The sequence below is a fragment of the Plecotus auritus genome (assembly GCF_963455305.1).
Source record: "Plecotus auritus genome assembly, chromosome: 4".
NCBI lineage: Eukaryota > Metazoa > Chordata > Mammalia > Chiroptera > Vespertilionidae > Plecotus > Plecotus auritus.
Genome location: NC_137775.1, coordinates 138,682,131 through 138,689,393, shown reverse-complemented (window position 1 = coordinate 138,689,393; position 7,263 = coordinate 138,682,131). Strand labels below are relative to the sequence as shown.

Genomic DNA, 7,263 nt, shown 5'->3' with positions numbered 1-7,263 from the left:
CCAGTGGCATTCCACGATTGCAGACTTCTCCTTAAATAATTCCTATATATGCTTTCATTGCTTATGAAAAATAAGATGGTGTTCAAGCTGAAGAACCTCACAGAGCTGAGCAGCATCCATAGAACCAACCCAAACACCTTCTGCTTTAGGCAGAGGAAGACAGGGTGAGTGAGGATTGCAATTTTCACATGATAGAAGACACTGCGACAGTAGGAAAACCATAAGGTTTTCATTCAAGAAGTCCCAGTGGAAGGCTAGGTACTGGAGTGCAGGATGGTATGGGAAGGACTTTGGATACAGAAAAACCATAAATTCTTTCACAGATCAACACCCATTGCAGAAAGAACCAAGAGGCCCCAGGCTGATCAATAATTTATCTCAAGGTGACAATGTTCTCCATAGCAACCACTGCATGCCTAATTCTGCAGTAATGGAGCCATTGTTCACCACAGCTATCAGACACAAAAGGAATAAAATGATATCCAAGATGATGGCTCTCTTATCTATCACCGGAAGTCCTGAAACCATGCCACCCCTATTCATCTCTCCTGTGGAAAAGGTGGTTGCCAAGACTTCAAGGTCTAGTCCTATAGGGTTACTCTGAAAGGTCCTGGATGATGGTTGTCCTTCCAGCAGCCCCAAATGCAGAGAAAAGAGTAGAGAATGTGAGCGATGTGAAGAGGATAAAGAGGTTCTTCTTCCCAAAATAGACGCAAATATTGTTAAGGCTCAGTTTCAAAGGTCCTTCTGCTTGCCCACCAATTTGCCTACTCTTTCTCTGCCTGTTTTCTGCCCGTATCAACATTGGTGTGGATAATATACAAGGCCCTTGCATTTAACATTTCTTACACAGCAGTTGATACTTCTTAAAGCTGGCACCTAAGACATGACCAAGCATCTGCAGGCAGCTGGTGAGGAAATCCACAGTGTGCATCCCCTACAGCAAGCATGTTAAACTCGCGGCCCAAGAGCTACATATGGTCCACAACAAATATTTTTGTGGCCCAGCCAATACAATGGTATATAAGAAATGTTTTATTATAAATTTCATAACTTAATTTTTACAATATCCTGTTATACATAATTATTAATAATGAATTACAACGTTCGCTAATGACTGATTACTGTAATTGTGCTGCATTTATTTCCCTTAAGCACCTTACATGTAGGTGCACTCTTTCTCTCCACTAATACTAGCAGCAAATATTTTAGCAGCCGATTGCCACATCATTAGTCTTACACTGACATGTTTGGTGCGCACAACAGCAGGAAATATTTCGCTTTTGGAGAACAAGAAAAATAGGTTTATTTGCGTTACACTTATTAATTTGTGCAGTTATTCAATGTCTGGTAAATTAATGTTCAAGAAAAAATATTAATTTTTATCAAAATGTTCTATTACTTTATGTTAACGATTACTCATTTATTTCAGCCCTTTGTATTCAGCACATCTCTATCAAAATAAACCTATGTTCCTATGAAAATTGAAGCTTTTGTTTTTTTGCGGCCCACATAAACTTAAACCTTGTTTATTTGGCCCATGTTAGCCTTTGAGTTTGACATGCGTGCCCTACAGATACTATATAAAACTCTGAACACTCATAAGAAAGAACTAAGGTGATGATGACCATTGTTATTATAATGACTATTTTCCACTCCATCTATCCTGTGGAGTCACAGGTAGTCCAAGGAGAATTCAGGAGTGTTTTAGGATGCAGTACAGGTCCAGGGAATCAAATATTAGACCACCTACTTTAATCATAGGAAAAGCCACTTTTTCCACAGGAATGAGTTCAAAAATAGATAGATGATGATAGATGATAGATAGATAGATAGATAGATAGATAGATAGATAGATAGATAGATCAGCAATCAGGTGAGTGCTTAACCAGTGTGAGCAGGTTAATGTGTTTCAGTGAGACAGACAAGCAGATGTTGTTCTGAGTCAAATATGGTAATACTGAACACTTAGGAATAAGCAACATGACAGTGATGAAATATTTAATAGTACATTCACCTTCTGACTAGCATTATATCATACCAGTTCCATGCATAGAACCCCACAAAGAGAGAATAGAATGCAGAACACTCAGCATCTCTCTCCAGTTCCCAGGCCACCTTGGACAAAGGTCCAGGTGAAATTGTTCCTCCAACACAGAGGCTGAGCTATAGTGAACACTGTGTTCCTTGGGAAAGGAAAGAAAGTGACCTAAGGCAATCATTCACTCTGACTTTCTTGATGCAACTCTCCAGGGAATAGAGTTCCCAACTGCTCTCTTCCCTGCCCTTGTTACTCTGGATGATATCTGGCTGTTTTCTACTGGGACTAGGAGCAATGAGGCAAACTTTAGGCTCCTAGCTCTAAAGTTTGGCTAACCATAAGACCCTCAATATAGAAAAACTCATCTTCTCCCATCTACCTCATACATTTTTGATGGCTCATATAATGGGAAAGATGTGCAGTTAATCACCATTCATTTAACAACAATTTACTAAACATTTCCTATATGTCATAATGACCCTGTGAAACTAGTTATCTGCCATCACAGTGTTTTCATGCATTAATCATAAACCACAAACATTTACTGGGCATATAGAGATTAAGTTAATCCCAAAAAGGAAATAATCATTTATGTTTAAAATATGCATTGTGTTTTACGGTGATTCTTTTATTTGTGCTTTCTGATTGTTTGATGCATTTTGCTTTCTCTTATTTGAATTTTTCTTCTTAAGTGGAAGCCGAGTCTGAGAATTTAAAAAACTTCACAGCTAATCTTTATAAGTGTAATCATGAAAGTGGTAGAGGTAGGAATCCTAAGCAGGTTCTCCATATGAGAAAACACTCAACTCAGTAAGGATTTTTTAAAGGGAGGATTCCCAGCCTGTAGTTCTAAATGACATTTATCATCCTATTCCCATCCTAAGAGTTCTCAGAAGAGTACAACAGCAGCTTCTGCATGGTAGGACAACACAGATGCTATGCATATTGAAAGGAAGGAGGCATGGCATCAGCAAAGAAGGTAAAGATGTGATCATGTCTAGGGAATAAGATAAGTTTGACTATAACAGAGGATTCACATAAGGGAAGGGATAAGGTAGGCTGAGGAGAGAAATTACAGAAAGTCTTGAAAGTCAGGATGAGATATTGGGTTATAATTAGTCAACATGGAGCAACCAAACATTTTTGGAGTGTTATGAGTTACAGCCCAGAAAAGGAGGTTGAGACCATCACAAATGAAGACTTCTGAGATAAACTCCCAGATGTGACATAACTCAAAGGACTATGGTAATGTTACAGAACATGAGAGTCCCACTAGCATCCCCTTCCCACTCAAGATATCCAGTAAAGTTCTAGAGCTCTGCCAAAGAAAAGGCAGTCTTCCAATGCTTACAGTTGAGGAGAAGAATACAGGAGACAGATACCCCTGATGCTCCTAACTTCACCTCCACCCAACCCTCTTGTGGCTTGAGGCTCAGGCTCAGTCCCCACAACTTATTATTGCACTCTATGTAGAAATTATTAGCTCATTCAGGGAGGAGGAGGAGGAGGAGAAGAAAGACGAGAAGAGGAGGAGGAGGAAGAAGAGGAGGAGAAAGAGGAGGAGGAGGAGGGGGAAGAGAGGGAGGAAGAAAGGAAGGAAGAAAGGGAGGGAGGGAGGGAGGGAGGGAAGATGACTCTATGAAACAGGTTCCCACAATTTCCTTATTGAGCTTCACTCTCTCTCAACTTTCTGGGAAACCTCCTGTGTTCCTCTCCAGCAAATTAGGAATTTCCTCTCTTTTTTGTGTTTTTATTGATTTTTAAATAGAGAGGAAGGGAGAGAGAGAAACATCGTTGAGAGAGAAACATCATCAATCAACTGCCTCCTGCATATCCCCTACGGAGGATCGAGCCTTCAACCTGGGCATGTTCCCTATCTGGGAACTGAACCTTGGACCTCTTGGTCCATGGGATGACAGTCCACTGAGCAACATCAGCCAGGTAGAAATCTCCTCTTTTAAGTCTTAATCATCTTTTTTCAAATGAAAACTCCTCACCCTGTTAGTTCATCTCTGTCCCTCTTTCTTTCTCATCTTGCCACAACTCAGCCTCCAGCTAGCATTATAACATAACTAGAGGCCTGGTGCACAAAATTCATGCACTGGGGAGGGGGGGCCCCTCAGTCCAGCCTGTGCCCTCTCGCAGTCCGGGTCCCCTTGGGGGATGCTCCCTGCAGGGATCGGGCCTAAGCTGGCAGTTGGACATCCTTCTTGCAGTCTGAGACCCCTCGCTCCTTACCATCCGCCTGCTCTCTGCTCCTTAACACTCAGTTCACTGCTCCTTCCTTAGCATTGCCACGGAGGCAGGAGAGTATCCCTCCACTGCAGCTGCGCTCACCAGGCGTGAGCCCGGCTTCTGGCTGCGCGGCGCTCCCCCTGTGGGAGCACACTGACCACCAGGGGGCAGCTCCTGCATTGAGCATCTGCACCTTGATGGTCAGTGCACATCATAGCGACTGGTCGTTCTGCCATTACGGTCGCTTAGGCTTTTATTATATAGATGTACTGGGGCCTTAGCTTTCCAAGAATGTTAGACAATGTAGTTATTTATTTGAGACTTCTTTGTAACCTCTATTCTGCTCTGCTATTTATTACTTTTATTTTTACTATCTCAAATATATTAATCTCTCTTATCCATGTCTAGTGCTTTTCTCAATCTCTTCTAGTCTGTTGGTCTCTGTATTTACTTTATAGTGAAAAATAAAAAAATAAGAAAATTAAAATTATGAACATGCATCTGATCATATGCATTTTTATTTATTTTAAGTATATGTATGTACTGCTTTACATTATGTACATCATAAAGCACACGTAAAAATAGGAATTAGAAAGATAAGATAAAAAATGAATGGAAATTGAAAATGCCACACTTTTCTTCCTACAGCCAATGGATTATTTTGCACACACTCTGGGATGCAAACATCCCAATTTGGAGACTACCATCCTACACATCAGTGTTGAGGGTTCACTTGCTAGGTGAGCAAGCAGGAAGAGAAGTACAGTCAAAATTAATAACTGCAGCAAATTTCCTTTATTTTCCTTCTCTATCATCTGTTGGCCAAAAGCTAAAAACATTTCCACATCAGCCAATTCATTTTAATTCAACATATACACTGAGTGGCCAGATTATTATGATCTCTGAACGCATAATAATCTGACCACTCAGTGTATGTATATATATTAGAGGCCTGAATGCATGAATTCATGCATGGGTGGGGTCCAGCCACCCTGGCCAGGGGGAGGGGACATGGGCGGTTGGCTGGCCTGCCTGCTGGTTGAACTCCTGGTCAAGGGGACAATTTACATTTTAGCCTTTTATTATATAGGATATACACGGAGTGGCCAGATTATTATGCATTCAGAGATCATAATAATCTAGCCATTCAGTGTAGCAAACACACAAAATCATGGACAGGACCTACAATGACACAAAATTTATACACACCCTCAGCCTTTGGTGGGATCAAACTGGAAAAGCTCCATGGGTAGAATTAGACATAGCAGGAAACAAAAGAAGGGAATAGCAAAGAATGGCAGAGAAAGTAAAGAAGAACGCTCCAGATGGGCCAACAACCATGGGCTAGAGGGAAGAACACGTGGGAAGATGGAAAGAAGCTCTACTGGACTGAAGTAGAGAGACTGCACCCAGAGTAGAGCAATGATGAGGAGGGCAGTGAATATGCAGGGGACAGGGTGGAAAAAATCTATGTTACCATTTAAGAAAGAGAAACACTCCAGGTTGACCAAGAGACAACTGACATGCATTACAAGGGTGTCCAGAATGAAATGAGAATATTATTAGGGTTGTTCTCATACAGAATGAGAGAAGCCTGGGAGAAAATGAACCACCATCCTACTCCAAGGTGGTTTGAGACCTAGACTAGGGACTAGGAACAGTGGAGGGAATAGTAGGAACAGAGAAGGATGGAAAAAAGATTCATGGGACATGCAAGAAGTAGGAAAGAAAGAAGTGAAAAGAGAGGAAAGCTCCTAAACCTTGTGTATCTTTGCCACTCATGCGCTTGTCCATTGACAATGGTTATTGATACTGATAACTTCAGATGAAGTGCCTTTTGTTCAAAGCTTCATCTTCAGGGCCTTTCTGAAGTTGGGGTTGCTTAGCACCAGGATGCTGGAATGCAGACACCCACATAAGTCACCACTTCCAAGGTCCAGTGCCAGTGATTCTGGAAGGTTGTCATTTTCATAGCAATAATTATCAGAGATATGAAATACAATGTGTAGAAGATGAAGAAGAAAGCAAGTGACTTCAGGGCCATCATGTGGGCCTGGGTGCTATTGTCATAGAGGCCAAGCCTGTGGTCCCTCATGTGCCCCAAGTGCCGGGGCAATGAGAACATGAACAAGAGGGTGAACACCAGTAACAGGAGAAATGGAATTAATGTCACCAGCACTAATGAGGTAGAGAAATTACCAATAGAGGGCTGTATTCTATCAGCCAGGGTGCCGTTTTCATGGGAACTCTGAGAGGCAATTATCTGCAGCAGAATTGTATTCCAAGTGGCTGATGAAATGACTGTCAGACCAGATAGGATCATGGAGCTCAGCCGCACCCTGAACACTGATTGAGAAATCCTCTACTTGAGCCAGAAGAAGATGGGTGAGTGAATGAGATATTCACACAGTTGAAGACAGTAAGCCAGGCAGTAGCCAGAAAGTGAGAGAGTTCATAAAGGCCCAGGGGATGTTCAAATGGTAAAGTTTAGAACAAAACTCAAAGGAGGCCAAGAGGTTGTTCAGGAGGGCCATCTCATGTAGGCAGAACTGGAGGTGACCAGGCAGGCCACAATCATGTCACCTGCAGGCAGTGTCTGACATCGCACTCACTCCCTACTGAGCATAGTAACCATGAAGCCATTCTGCAACACTACAGCCAATGACTCAGGAAGAAGATGACCATGGAGATCAATGAGAGCAAGGAGGGCATCTTCTCCAGGCAGGTTCTGCTCAGACTCAGCTTCTACCTGAGAGTTCTGGGACACATCCACAAGGAAAACCAACCTCTCTGGCCAAGCCACTCTCTTGAGACCAGAGACCCAGAAAGCCATCTCCTTGGAATCATGCAAAAGCTTAGCTACCAGAAAATACCCCCACTTCTCTAGGATTTGAAAAGATGATCCCTGTGATTTCCTTTGGCAAGCAAATCACTCACTGATCAACGACATAACTCAATTTGCATAACTTGTATTTGTCTGGTCTTTT

General features: G+C 42.1%; 1 pseudogene across 1 annotated transcript; it reads right to left on the bottom strand.

Moving 5' to 3' along the window:
* Positions 1 to 6,117: 6,117 nt before the first annotated feature.
* Positions 6,118 to 6,988, bottom strand: LOC308246840 (taste receptor type 2 member 134-like; annotated as a pseudogene). Its single transcript has one exon. The product of its transcript is annotated as a taste receptor type 2 member 134-like (transcript).
* Between the last annotated feature and the right edge of the window lie 275 nt (positions 6,989 to 7,263).